The sequence below is a fragment of the Tursiops truncatus genome, chromosome 18, assembly GCF_011762595.2.
Source record: "Tursiops truncatus isolate mTurTru1 chromosome 18, mTurTru1.mat.Y, whole genome shotgun sequence".
NCBI classification, from domain to species: domain Eukaryota; kingdom Metazoa; phylum Chordata; class Mammalia; order Artiodactyla; family Delphinidae; genus Tursiops; species Tursiops truncatus.
The window spans coordinates 2,493,527-2,508,055 of record NC_047051.1 but is presented as its reverse complement, the minus strand read 5'-3'; the positions used below and the strand labels follow the sequence as shown (position 1 = coordinate 2,508,055).

Here is a 14,529-nt window from a genome sequence, read left to right as displayed (position 1 = left end):
CAGCATGTTTGGGAAACTTGGATTTGTTAGTCTTTGGAATTTGATATTGAAATATATTGAAATACTACTTTTCCTTTGGCTTTGAAAGAAACCTCAGATAAATTCGAGAACCTCTAAGACTAACACCGACTTGAACCATGAGGCGGTTAAGTGGCTCTATGGATCCAAAATGTTTCCAAGAAAATAAGCAAAAAATAAACACAGTATGTTTTGTAGTTCCTTTCCTACCTAGTGAGTTACTCCATCCTGCTGACACATCTTCCAGCCAGCTGAGCTATTTTTTCCCTATTATCTTTCTTGACGACTTTCTTTACAAACTTGTCTTCTAAGGCCCCTAATTAACTTAGGATCCACCAGAATCAACAGACACTTTAAACAAGCTGAAGTTTACCTTGATTCGACTTCTTTTTACTTTTTCATACATATTTTGAGCAACACGTTATTTATTCCAGATTTAGGGAGAGATACATTCTTCCCTCTTCATCCAGGGAGGGCTGGGCAGCCACACTTGGTACTTTACTCTTGCTTTGCTTATTCTCAATGTATCAAACTACCTGGACTTCTGTTCTCATGAACTTTACCCTGCTTTTAAATGTCCGTAACAAAACTATGGACAACATGTAGATCAAACGTAATTCTGCCACAGAAGTTTAAGAGTAGAATTAGCAGCAGGTGATCTTAAAGATTATCCTTTGTCTAGATTAATTACAGTATAACGATTGAATGCCCGATAATACGGAAATGCTATCATGGTATTCTATTGATACAAATTAAAACTATTAGAAAGGGCATAATCCTGATAAAAACAGGTGGCATATTAGTAGTCGTAATAACTTGAAAGAAACTTGAAATGAGACGTTAAGTACAGTTTGTTGATACTTAATACATAATCATTTTGAGCTAAATTTATTCAACATTTAAAATTCATTTTCTATTATGATACCTATGAAGGTAAAAAATAATCAAGAAGCCTCATACCTATTTGGTTTTTAAATTGAACATTATAATTATATAAGATCCAAGTAAAAACCGATTACTTACCTTAGACGTTGTAAAAAGCACACTGTGAATTAACTGCACCGCTCCAGATCCTTCTGAGACAAGAGTGTTTCAGGCTGTCCCACGACTCGCTGAGTGAGAGGGGACAGTTCAAGTTCACCAACCAGCCTGGAAGAAAAGGCTCCCTGGCCTGGCCTTGTCTCAAGTTTCATCCCCGGTTGTTAGCAACAGGCGCATCTAATTTTACTTAGTGACACAAACAGCTCATATACCACACTTAAAATTGTTTGGGCACCAATTCCAGAACACAGCACTAAGTGTGCCAAGAGGGAAAAAATTCCTACGAAACCACCAGTTAAACCCCGAATCAGGACAGTCTTACGTAATTGTAACTTTCTAAAATGAACTTTACCTTAAATGAACAGCAAAAACTTCTGGGACACGTTTCCAGTAGAATCTAATGTTGACAAAAATCTCATAAAAAATCACTTCAAATTCACAGGCAACATTGAGAACTCGTAACTTTATTGGTATTAAATGTATACTGTTCTCCTCCAAGTAAACTTCATATTCTCATGTAATAGTCACTCTTTAAAAACCACTTTCCTTAGGTTTCTTTTTAAGTGAAAAAACTTTAACATTTGAGAAAACCTTAAATAATGATCATCATAATAAACAGAAGGTAAACTCCACATGCTAAAATTATCACAGTTATTTTCTAAGTAAACTAAATTTATATTTTGTTTAACAAATTATGTGAATGTAACAAGGTGATGTTATGTTGTCTTACCTTTATTTAAAAAGGACGATAAGTAGATCATTCAATTTTTATAAGGTGTAAAGAACACAGAACAAATATCAAAATCTCAAATACCCTTAATCTTTTATTTTGCATTACTTTTAGAGTCTGAATTAAAACTGACTAAATTATACATTTAAATTCCCATTTTAGCACTAAACCTGGATCATGAGAAGCAATGTAATGGTAATCCACACAGTTAAGTTTTATTTTCTTCTCAGGAGACCTTTCCTCTTATTCTATTCATTTATGCTGGAACTTCTTTTGAAATCTGATGCTGCTTAATACCAACAGCTGCAGGTCTTACAGGAAAAGCTGATACAGCTTCAACTAATCGTACATTTATTTATAAGACATTTGAAAATCTTCCATGAATTCTTCACACGCTACTATTCTTCTCATCATGGCAATTCGTTTAGACGTAAAACCGTGGCACAACTACCGATTCTCAACAAAAATATCTACTATATTTAACAGTGATGTTATGAGAGGTACTTCTGTATTACTGTGTGTCTGAAAAGTCAAAATTTGAAACTCCTAACTCAGTATTCTGGTTGAAATGTCACACTGACAGGTTACTTACTGAGGGACCTTTCCACCATCAGTTAACTGGTTTATAGCAATGAACGTTTCAGCATTGGGGGCTGCTCTGTAAGGCCATTGGTCAAGTTGTATGTTGGATCTCCATTCACGTTCACAGATTCATTTAACACTATTGACTTCTACTTTTGGTCCTGCTGGAGGATGACTTCGAGAAAAGAGAAATCTTTTGATTTTTTAGCATAGTTGAGATTATTGAAACGAGATCTTCAAAGTTTCCACTGTAGTTCGGGTTTGTAACTCACATACACGTCTCATCTGTTTTCAACAGAATCATAACATCTTAAAGCTATAAGGGTCCTTAAAGAAAACTGGTCTAACCCTCCACTAGATGTAAAGTAGTTTGTTCAAGGTTAGAGCTGCTAAGGGCGTGGAGAGAAGTGACTTTCAGATAAGATAATTCAAGGTTTGGAAAGAACCGAGAAGTCTGGTGCAGTTGCCTTGAAGAGTTGGCAGGAAAGTTCCTAGTGAGACCTATTAGGCCACGTTCCGGGCCCAGCTGAAGTTGATGAATACACAGTGGGCCCATTTTAAACAGCGCCTGTGGCTTTATACGCTAACTGCAGCCGTGAGCGCCTGTACGGCAGAATCTGCCCAGACCAGGCCACACTTCTATCATCTGCCCAGACCCGCTCTTTCGTCCATCCTCCACAAAAACCAGGGGCGACAGATCTGGGAATCTCCCTCGCTAACCAGCCTGCCAGTCCCTAAGCTCCCCCGTTCCTGCTGCCTTGCCTCCCTCTCCACCCATCAGTGCCCCCCTGACTGCGGGACCTGGTCTGTGTGTAGCCGACCTGCTTCCCTGCTTCTAGGCCCTGCTGTGCTCACCTTATACCTGGGGCTGCCAGAGAAACGCTGAGGACAGGTAATTCTGTCCTTGTCACCCCCTGCTTCAAGCCCTTCAGCAAGCCGTCAGGATATGGTACCAGGTTCTGGACAGCCACACGCACCTTTGCAGTGGAGCCCTGCCCATCTCACCTGTCCCCTTCCTTTGGGCTCCATAAGAAACCACGGGAGTCACAGTGCTGTCGGCTGCCTGGCTGTACCTCGGATTAGAGTCACCTCTCATCTTTTTCTCATCTTTTACCTTTTCAGAGGCAGCCTTGTATATGGATTTTTTTTTTTTTTTTTTTTTTTTTTTGCGGTACGCGGGCCTCTCACTGCTGTGGCCTCTCCCGTTGCGGAGCACAGGCTCCGGACGCGCAGGCTCAGAGGCCATGGCTCACAGGCCCAGCCGCTCCGCGGCATGTGAGATCTTCCCGGACTGGGGCACGAACCCGTGTCCCCTGCATCGGCAGGCGGACTCTCAACCACTGCGCCACCAGGGAAGCCCCTGTATATGGATTTTTAAATGTATTATAATTGTCTGTATTTACATTGCCATCATTGGTTTATAGACCTGTTCTCTCTACTGGACCATGAACTCCCCTCTCAGCACCCACCTAGAGTCAACCCTCAATTAGGTGAACTTTGTAGTTACACCAGACTCTGTTTTTTATGATATCAATTCTATAGTGCACAGTAACATTAAAAAAAAAAAAAAATAGAGCTAACATATACAATCAGAATGACATTACAAGAATTATCCAGAAGAGGTCAGTATAACAGCAATAAGGGATGGCTTTCGGGGCAAATGAAATGTGAAATCAAATTAAATTCCTTTGTAAGTGATAAACTTTAAACCTTGAAAAAATACCATATGAATTATTTGCACTTTCAATTGAAGCGATACGTCTTCAAAAGGTGGCCACAGACTTTTCAAGTAAGCAAAATGAAGCGATCAAATGATTCCATACACAACTGAAAACGCAGTTTTCATCTGGAATGTAATGAATGTAATTACCTGGACGATTCTCACCCAGCTTCTCTGATTATTTTTAAATAGGGATGATCCAAGTGTACGCATTTTAACAAAGATAATTCGTATTCCCTTCAGAGTTGCCATGTCAATAAAAAATGAAACTGATTACTAGACTACTGAATGTAGGTATTTTATGTTTTTCATGGTACTCTGGGGGAATTTAGAAGTCGATATTTAGTATAAAGGGCTAATTCAGTGTTTTCAGGGAAGACAGAGGGGATAAAACCATCGGGATGCTGGAGAAATAAGAGGTAAGAAAAGGAAAGACTAAGAGGAATAGAAAACTTTTAGATTTCAGAAGAGAAAACGGAGCATGATCTGAAATTTCAAAAGTTATCTGATGGTAATGTCTGAAGTGAGTCATAATCATTAAAAAGTATTATTCCATGAACATATAACTTTGTATAATTATAGGGAACAGATCTTGCAGCTCCAGTAAGTATAGAGTTTTTGGGCAGAGAATGGAAGTGTGGCGTGTGCCCATCAGAATGACAGGAAACCCACTGAGTAATTACCAAGGCAGAACCGGCTCACGCTGGAGAGGAAATCCATCAGAAGGGCTTGGGATAAACCCCGACGTCTCCCGCTTCTCCCTGCCATCCCCACGTCCACTGCTCTGAGGTCACTACTTACATCTTCCTCCCCATACTTACCTCTGACCTTCAAATAACTTTATATTGCTATAGCTTGATTTACTAACTCCAGACTCACCCGGTGGTTTGAGTTCATATATGTTATCACCCAGTAGCCTTCCTCTCCTTTTCTCTATTGTTGTTTTACCCGTGGTCACGTCTGAAATTCCAGTCTGTGTAAGCATTTGTTTCTTGGTCCCTAATGACAGAGCATCTCTCCCTCCACCCTTCTGCTCTCCAACCGAGGACATCAGCATTTCCCCTGCCTACTTTGACATGATCAAACGGATCACATTCACATTCCATTCTGAAATGATCATCTCCTGTATCTCCTCCAATTTGACCAGATGGATTCAAAATATAAAAATGCAAAAAAAACAGTGTTCGCATTTTTTACTCCTCTGGAAGAGTCTGAGAAGAAATTGCATTAATTCTTTAAACGTTTGGTAGAATTTACCTGTGAAGCCAGAGCTGGTCTCTGGCTTTTCTTTGTTGGGAGATTTTTTAATTTTGATTCAATCTCCCTACTTGTTATTGGGCTCTTCAGATTTTCTGTTTCTTACTGATTTGGTCCTGGTAGGCTGTATTTTTCCTGGGAATATATCCATTTCTTGCAGGTTATCCAATTTGTTGGAATGTAATTGTTCATAGTAGTCTCTTATGATCTTTTGTATTTCTGTTCTATTGTTTGTAATGACTTTTTTTTTTTTTTTTTTTGCGGTACACGGGCCTCTCATTTTTGTGGCCTCTCCCGTTGCGGAGCACAGGTTCCGGACGCACAGGCTCAGCGGCCATGGATCACGGGCCCAGCCACTCCGCGGCATGTGGGATCTTCCCGGACTGGGGCACGAACCCATGTCCCCTGCATCGGCAGGCGGACTCTCAACCACTGCGCCACCAGGGAAGCCCTGTAATGACTTCTTTTTAACTTCTGATTTTGTTTATGTGAGTCCTCTCTTTTTCTCTTACTCTAACTAACGGTTTGTACATTTTAATTACTTTTCAAAAAACCAGCTCCAAATTTCATTGATCTTTTCTATGGTCTTTTTAGTTTCTATTTCATTTATTTCTGCTCTGACATTTCTTATTTCCTTCCTTCTGCTGACTTCGATCTCCTTTTCTAGTTCTTTGGGCTATAAAATGAAGTTATTTATTTGAGACCTTTCTTTTTTCTTAATGTAGGCACTTTTGCTCCCCACTTTCCTCTTTCCGCTGGCTTTTGCAGCACCCCAAAGGTTTTATGTTGTGTTGTCATTTTCACTTGCCTCAAGGTATTTTTTCATTTCCCTTTTGATTTCTTCTTTGACCCATCGGTTGTTCAGGAGCGTTTTGTTTAACTTCTACATATTTGTGAATTGTCCAGCTTTCCTCCTGCATTGATTCATAGAGAATATTTTTTACCTGCCCCATTATCCTCTGTGCTGTCTGTTCATCTCTTTCACACCGCTTCCCTGCATCTGGCAACCTCTGCTCTTTTTTCATTGTCTCCATAGTTTTTTTTTTTTTTTTTACATCTTTATTGGAGTATAATTGCTTTACAATGGTGTGTTCGTTTCTGCTTTATAACAAAGTGAATCACCTATACATATACATACATCCCCATATCTCCTCCCTTTGTGTCTCCCTCCCACCCTCCCTATCCCACCCCTCTAGGTGGTCACAGAGCACCGAGCTGATCTCCCTGTGCTATGCGGCTGCTTCCCACTAGCTATCTATTTTACGTTTGGTAGTGTATATATGTCCATGCCTCTCTCTCGCTTTTGTCTCCATAGTTTTGACTCTTCCAGAAAGTCATATTATTTTAATCATACAGCATGTAGCTCTTTCAGATTTCTTCTTTCACTTAGTAATATGCATTTAAGTTCTTCCATGTCTGTTTGTGGCTTGATACCTCACTTGTTTTTATCACTGAATAACATTCCATCGTCTGGATGTACCAGTTTGTTTATCCATTCGTTTATGGAAAGACATCTTGGTTGTCAACAAATTCTGACAATTATGAATAAGGCTGCTATAAACTCCTGGGTGCAGATTTTTGTGTAGACATAGGTTTTCAACTCCTTTGGGTAAATATCAAGGAACACGATTGCTGGATCATATGCTAAGAGCGTGTTTAATTTTGTAGAAACTGCCAGAGTGTCGTCCAAAGTGGCCGCACCATTCTGCACTCCCACCAGCAGTGAATGGGAGTTCCTCTTGCATCACATCCCCGCCAGCACACTGCTCAGGTTTTACGGGACACTCTTGCTACTCTAACTTACACACAGAAATAACAGAGGCACGTGAGAACCACCACACTGAAGTCATCTGCCTTTGGAAGAAATAGGCTATACCTGTGGGATTCTCTGGGTTCTGCTGTCTTCTCCTGTCCTACTCCTAGTGAAGCACACCTGCAGGCCTTGCATCTACTTTCTAAATCTAATAAAAGTAGCTTAGGGCTTCCCTGGTGGCGCAGTGGTTGAGAGTCCGCCTGCCGATGCAGGGGACATGGGTTCGTGCCCCGGTCTGGGAAGATCCCACATGCCGCGGAGCAGCTGGCCCCGTGAACCATGGCCGCTGAGCCTGCGCGTCCGGAGCCTGTGCTCCGCAATGGGAGAGGCCACAACAGTGAGAGGCCCGCGTACCACAAAAAAAAAAAAAAAAAAAGTAGTTTATTTGCAGGAAAATATTCTTAACCAAAGTATATACAGATACCTTCCCTTTCATCACCCTGGGCATCTATTTTATTTGAAAAAAAATCTACAAATAACTGAAATCTGTAAGTTGGAAAATATCTCCCAACTGTTTAAGGTGTAGCAAATAAAGGATAACACCACTTTTCAATATGTAGCTAATATTTTTTAAATTAAGCAACATAGAAAAATCTGGACTCCTTTCCAGTATAAACTAAGAATATTTAGTCTAATGAAATTATAAAATCTTACAAATGCCAAAAAGGCAAACTTTATAAAATATTAAGTTTTTTTTTCTTTTTCCTATTTCCAATTCTTATTTCTTGTTTATTTTCTTAAAGAACAATTACTCATCTGGCTCACCTCATTTGATTATTGTATGAAGTAATAAAAATATAAAATCAAAACCATGCACATGATCATGGTTTACTGATAGGTGCAATGCAACCTCCCCTTTAAAGTATGGGTCACTCATATAGTTTTCTACGCTGTGCATTGTTGCAACGGTTTTGCAGAGTGACGGAACTCAGGGATGATTCTTACTGTAATGCAACACGTAGAGTATATTCTCAGTGATGCAGCTACTACAATATTATTTTTCAAAAAAAGAGAAACGCTTATTTGTACTAATTTTTACAACCTGGACATAGTTTACAAACATTAATTTACTCAGTTTGAATTCTTAGCTCCAGCGAGGAAAGCAACGTTTTTTTTTGTTTGTTTTTTGCAGGGGGGCGCAGGGGTTGTGTATTATCTCATTCCCTGAAGCAAGAGGTGAGAAGAGAAAGCAAAGTCAGGATAAAAGGGACTAATTCCTTCTTTGCCAAATCTTTCGAGGATGACTAAGCAGTAATTTTGTATGAGGTGATTTCTCAAAAAAAGAATGTTTACATATATTCCAGTCTATGTTGAAAAATATTCCACATATTTCTTAATAATTGACTGCTTTCATTAGTATGGGTCAGGGTTTGGTAGACAATGGCCTGTGTGTCAAATAAGGCGTGCCACCTGTCCTTGTAGGTAGAGTGAGACCAGGTCACAGCCATGCTTATTCTCTTAGGGATCCCCGTGGCGGCCAACGCTGCAGAGCTGAGTAGTTAGTTGTGACAGGGACCTTATGCCCACAAAGCCTGAAGTATGTATTACATGCCTCCTTACAGAAAAAGTTTTCTACCTCCTGATACAACCCACTGGAAATAAACTGTATTGTGGGTCACGTTTTACTTTGGTTTTACTATTTTAAAAATAAATTTACTGTGTCTAATTAGCACTGTCAATTCAAGAAGTGAATCTGATAGTTATATGACATTCTTCCATCCCCTCCACCTTCAAAAAACTAAAATCAACTGTACTCAGTCATAAAAAAGAATGAAAGAATGCCATTTGCAGCAAAAGGGATGGACCAAGAGACAATCATACTAAGTGAAGCAAGTCAGAAAGAGAACGACAAATGTCGTATGATCTCACTTATATGTGGAATCTAAAAATGATTCAAATAAACTTATTTACAAAACAAAAATAGACCCACAGATACAGAAAACAAACTTATGGTTACCAAAGGGGAAAGGTTGGGGGGAGGGATAAATTAGGAGTTTGGGATTAACAGATACACACTACTATACATAAAATAGGTAACCAACAAGGACCTACGGTACAGCACAGGTAACTCTACTCAATGTCTTATAATAAACGATAATGAAAAAGACTCTGAAAAAGAATATATATATATATATATAAAATGTATAAATGAATCATTTTGCTGTATACCTGAAACTAACACAACATTGTAAATTAACTATACTTCAATTTTTAAAAAATGATTTAATTAATTAATTAAAAAGTATATACAGTCAAACTTATAGGAAAGAGTGGAAAATTCTCAAGGGCTAGAAATACAGACGGAAGTCACAGTCAGAGACAGTGGGAGGTTAAGCTTCACAGGCGCGGAGGCAGCAGGTGAGGAGACCCACTCTCGGGCCCAGAGGCCAAGCCTGAATCTTTGTGCCCAACAGGGATAACTGGCCTCTGGGAAGAGCAAGGCCAGAGCTCCTGCCATGGAAGGAAATACAAGGAGAGGCCCCTCCCTCCTCAAGGCTGTGGATGGAAAGAGAGCAAAGTCGGAGCCTGTACCAACCACGAGCCTGCACCGTGTGTGGGTGTGAGTTTGACCAAATTTACAACAAATATGTGCTCTAAATCCTCCCATGAAATGTACAGAAAATCTGGTCTAGGACCCATCAAGAAAGGACAGGAAAGGAAAAAAGGAAGACAGGCAAAGATGGGGTAGTGAAACATGATCCTGTGTAAAGGATGACAGAACTGTCCCAGGCAGATTAGGATAAATGTTAATAAAATTAAAATCTTTCATAAAAAGGAAGTACAGTGGGCTAAACCACCCTTCTACTATACTCAACTCACCTCGATACTTGCTAATAGAATACTGTGTTAATAAGATATTATTCTATCAATCTCCTATATTTACCTGACTTACTAAAAAGTCAAAGAAATACACTTAATGAGAGGAGGAAGACCTAAAGGAGGTGTCTACAGAGTTTCCAAAGACAGATTCTGTGAGGTTTTAAGGGCGTGAAGGTTAGCGGTGCTTAATTTTTACACGACGTCACTTTAACCTTAAACGTTGGTCTTCTTTTCCCTTGATTCAAGGAATCACTAGCCCTAGTCACATGGACTGGCTGTTTGAGCTGTTTTGCATCCATAAGAAAAGTAAAATGCAGGGCTCGTGGGAAGGTTGTCCTGGGCACTGTGCTGCAGTGGGAACCACGGGTTTGGAGGCAGGTCTCTGTTATTACCTGGCTCCGCCCAGCAGCCACCTGGGCCAATGACAGCCTCTGTGGCCCAGTTTCCGCCTGTGTAAAGGGGGGCCCTAATCACAGGGTGCCTGTGAAGATGGGATGAAATGGAATTCCTCAAGTGCCTGGGTTTTGTTAAGGCAAATGCCAGAGGACAGAGGTAAAGGAGCAAGCTATTAGGGGTACATCTGAGAAGGAGATTCTCTGGAGAATAACTTATTGGATATTTCCCTCAATTCATCCTGAATTAAGAGATTTCAAACAAACGGACGGAGTCATGAATCTTAAAGGAGAAGGATACAGAGGAGGAAACCGTGTCTACCAAGAGGGGCCATTGGTCAGGACCCTGAGTTCCAACACAACCCACAGAACTGCACCTAAATAGCTCCACGATTCATATAGGCATTCTTTGTAAGAATATGACTTGTAAACAGCCCTAGCTTTTTCATATCTGTTTGCTCCTTAGGTCTTTGTCTTCAATGCAATATGATTTCAGTTGAGTTTTTCAAATTTAAAAATTCTTCCTTTTCTCATTCAGAGACCTTATTTTTGACAAAAAGCGTTTAGCAACCAACATTAGACAAAGATAATAAGCACATTTTTATAAATTAATATCTGGTTCATGTTACTTTTCCAATTAGGTTTTCATTGTTTTATTATTAAGGTAATTATTAATGCAGTTATGTTTTGGTATAATGGAATGACTTAGGGTTTTGTATGTGCAGCAACGAAGCCTACTGACATGCTAAAAATCTAATTTAAGTGATCTTGGTCGGAGTCCAAGACTGGGCTTTGAGAGCTGTTAACCTCCTGAAATTGAACCCAAAGTAGGTCCAGGCATTTCCTAGCACATCCATAACTATCACCAGACTTTCAAAGGGGTCCATGACCTTAAAATACTTAGGAAGCATCTCTTTACCATCTCCTTTTCCTGCGGCCTCCTATTCCAGTACAAATATCTCCCTCACATCTAACAAAATGATATGCTAAACAGACACGGTGTTATATGTAGTTATTTTGTTTCCTAATTTGGCAGGTGTCATGTTCAGAAATTTATATGCAAATATACTTCGAAGGAGGGCTGTCTATACAGAGAACACTGTATTTGTATCACTGAGAGCACATAACCAGTTGTGTTTACTTCGTATAAATTTAACGAAGAAGACAATGAAATGGGCAGTTTTTTAAAAATCACAAAGCACCATTTCCTAAGTCTAGAAAATAAAATGTTTGGGTTGTTACACTACAATGATCATTCCCACATACATCACTTTCTAACAATACAATTCCGGAGAAAGAAATACAATTACCTTTTTTTGCTTAACTGTAACTATGTCTGTAGATACTTGCAGATGTTATCCACAGTAAGACAGGAGCTCTTGCAGGGCACAATCTTAAGTAGTAAAGACTAAACGCGGGTCTGATAAATTAAAAAAAAAAAATCAGGACTTCCCTAGTGGCACAGTGGTTAAGAATCTGCCTGCCAATGCAGGGGACATGGGTTCGATCCCTGGTCCAGGAAGATCCCGCATGCCGTGGAGCAACTAAGCCCGTGCGCCACAACTACTGAGTCTGCTCTCTAGAGCCCTCGAGCCACAACTACAGAGTCTGCATGCTGCAACTACTGAAGCCCACGCACCTAAAGCCGATGTTCTGCAACAAGAGAAGCCACCGCAACAAAGACCCAATGCAGCCAAAAATAAATAAAACTCTAAGTAACCTACAGGTTTATTAAAAAAAATCAGAACGAAGAAAATGAAATGGTGCCGATTAAAATGTAATAGTACATATATATTTTTAATATATTTAAAATATGATCTAGCCACAGGAATAAAATGCCTCTTTAAAAATGAAATGAGCATTATCCTCATTATGTGTGAGAGAGGTGTTTTCATAGTTTAAAAAAGCAAACAAGTTATTGGTTAAATGTGAGTTTTATTCCTTTTATAGTCTGCTATGTAGTTCTAACGAATCTAATTTGTTCAATGGATTATTCATCACTACATTTTTTCTGAGATTAAAGAAACATTATTCATAGATTACAATTGCTATGCAGGGCACCTTCTTATGTTTCTAAGCCTGAAGTGTAAGTGTACTACCTGTGTTAATGATTTATGTGCAGTATCTACTAAATATTGTGTGTAATGTCTGATTCAGCTCTAACAAACACTGAAAATGGAAAGAACATAAGATTCAGAGAAAGTAAAATAATTGAAAACATGATTGTTCTACAACCTCAAAAGTTCACTGCGGGATGTTTTACACACGTGGACTGGGGGCCACTTTGCAATCATTTTGTTTGGAATGTTTGGAAGCACATTTTCTCCAGAGGAAGTTTTAATACCAGACACACTGAACCTTCCAGTAAAATAGTCCATCACCAAGAACCAAGAGATCAGCTTAAGTAAATATTTGACAAATACTGTAAAATCTATTTTTCATAGTTTTTAAATAACCTGCTTATGTTCAAGGAAGAAAAGCACAAGAGAGTCATAGAAAAAGGCTTACTTGAAAAAGTACAATTCCCTTGTTTTACACAGATTTACTCGCTTTAAGGGACACCCAACAGCACTAGTACAACAATACCACGCATCTACACAGAGTGCCATCTCTGTAACATCTGCTCCTACGACAGCAGGTAACACGGGACGAGCAGCTGTTTCCCAGAAAAACCGTACGTGACTGTCTCAGTCAACTATCCAGCGACGGCTCCTATCAACTTTCTAATTAATCCCGATTTAACCAAGTGATAACACGCAAATATGTACCTACCAACCATGGGTACTCGGTGGGTAGTGGCTGAGGCTGGAGGGACCACCCCAGGGAAGCGGGTGTGAGACACGTGACTTCAGGGCTCTCTGTCTCCACCCCCCGCCCCGCCCCGCCCCGGGAAGCCCGGGTCAGCCCCCAAGTGTGCTCGCGCCTAACTCCGGGGGCGGGCCGGTCAGTAACCCAGGGCGACGCGATGAGCAAAACCAATTCACGGAACATGAGTCACTCCCCCGAAGTTAAGTCCAGTCCGAGGGCGGCTCGGCCGGCAAAACTCTCTGGGGCAAAGGCAGGCGGACGGTCCCAACTACACTGCGTGGCTTCCCCCCGGACCCGCGGGCCGCAGCGGCGGAAGGATCAGGTGCGGGGTCGGGCTGGGGGCGCCTGCCCACGCGCGGGCCAGCTCAGGGGCTGCAAACCGGGCAGCTGACGGCGAAGCGGTGGCCCGCGGCTGCGCTCCTTACCTGCGCTGCTCTCCGCGGTCCGGCGGCGCGGGCTGGCGCCGCAAGTCCCGTCGTCCCAGGCGGAAGGGCCGCCGTCTTCTCCCCGGACAGCGCGGGCCGCGGCTCCGTCTTGCGTCCTCGGCGGCCGCCGCGGCGACTGCGCTCCCGGGCGGGAGGGCCCACATCCCCGCGCGGGCTCGGGGCGCCCGGGACCCGGCGCCGGGCGGGCGGGGGCCGCAGACCTCGGCGGGGCGCGCGGGGCCTCCGAAGCGTCTCGCCCGCCCGCCCGGCGCGCGCGTCCACGTGCTAACCCCGCGTCACGTCCCCGTGGGTCGCTGGGCCCCGGCCCGTCTCCTTTGCCGCCGCGGGGGCGCCTTACAGCCGTTCCCGGTGCAGCGGCGTCGCGTCACGCAGTGCGGGTCGGAGCTCCGGTGTTCCCGCCTCGGCCCTCGTTCCACGAGGTACCAGAACCGGCGCCGCCCTTTCCGCGCGCGCCAGGGCGGCCCTGCTGGGGACGCGGCCCTGCTGGGGACCCGGCCCTTCGCGGGCTCCGGTGTGTCCCCCGGCTTGTCCCCCGCGAGCCTCTGCGGCCCCGGACACCGAGCAGGGCCGGGGCCTGGCAGCTGGGCGGCCCCCGCGGGGTTTGCAGAAACTCTGTCCGCAGCACCAAGGGGACTGCGCGCCCACCCGCTGCTTGGAATAGCAGCTGTACTACGATTTGTTTTCTTTTTCAAAGCCTGGAGCGGTTCGCTCAAATGATGATAAGGCATAGGGTTTTCCTGGTAGTGCTTCTGTGTCTGTCATCTGTTTACTTGTTGACACCTCCGCACGGGAGAGTGACTTGGTTCCAGCAGTTTTGTGTCTGGGGAATGGCCGGGGTGTCTGCAGATGTTTGGTGAACGTACTGAGGAGGTAAATTATCAAACACATTCCTGAAAGGGTCC

General features: G+C 42.5%; 1 protein-coding gene and 1 long non-coding RNA gene across 14 annotated transcripts in view; one reads left to right on the top strand and one right to left on the bottom strand.

Moving 5' to 3' along the window:
• Positions 1-13,741, bottom strand: part of SGCG (sarcoglycan gamma) — a 44,566-nt gene extending 30,825 nt beyond the window's left edge. The window contains exons 1-2 of one of the 3 annotated variants that reach the window (XM_073794950.1): positions 1,412-1,568; positions 1,042-1,130 (exon numbers count right to left, since the gene is read on the bottom strand). The gene's annotated coding sequence lies outside the window, so the exon portion shown is untranslated. Of the gene's footprint in view, positions 1-1,041; positions 1,569-13,606 lie in introns of those variants that run through there. The other 2 variants (XM_033843486.2, XM_019936426.3) reach the window with 2 other exon arrangements.
• Positions 13,214-14,529, top strand: part of LOC109550265 (uncharacterized) — a 219,975-nt gene continuing 218,659 nt past the window's right edge. For 5 of the 11 annotated variants that reach the window (XR_012327505.1, XR_004523020.2, XR_004523017.2 and 2 more), the window contains exon 1: positions 13,333-13,503. This is a non-coding gene — a long non-coding RNA (uncharacterized lncRNA). Of the gene's footprint in view, positions 13,504-14,529 lie in introns of all 11 variants that reach the window. The other 6 variants (XR_012327506.1, XR_012327503.1, XR_012327507.1 and 3 more) reach the window with 4 other exon arrangements.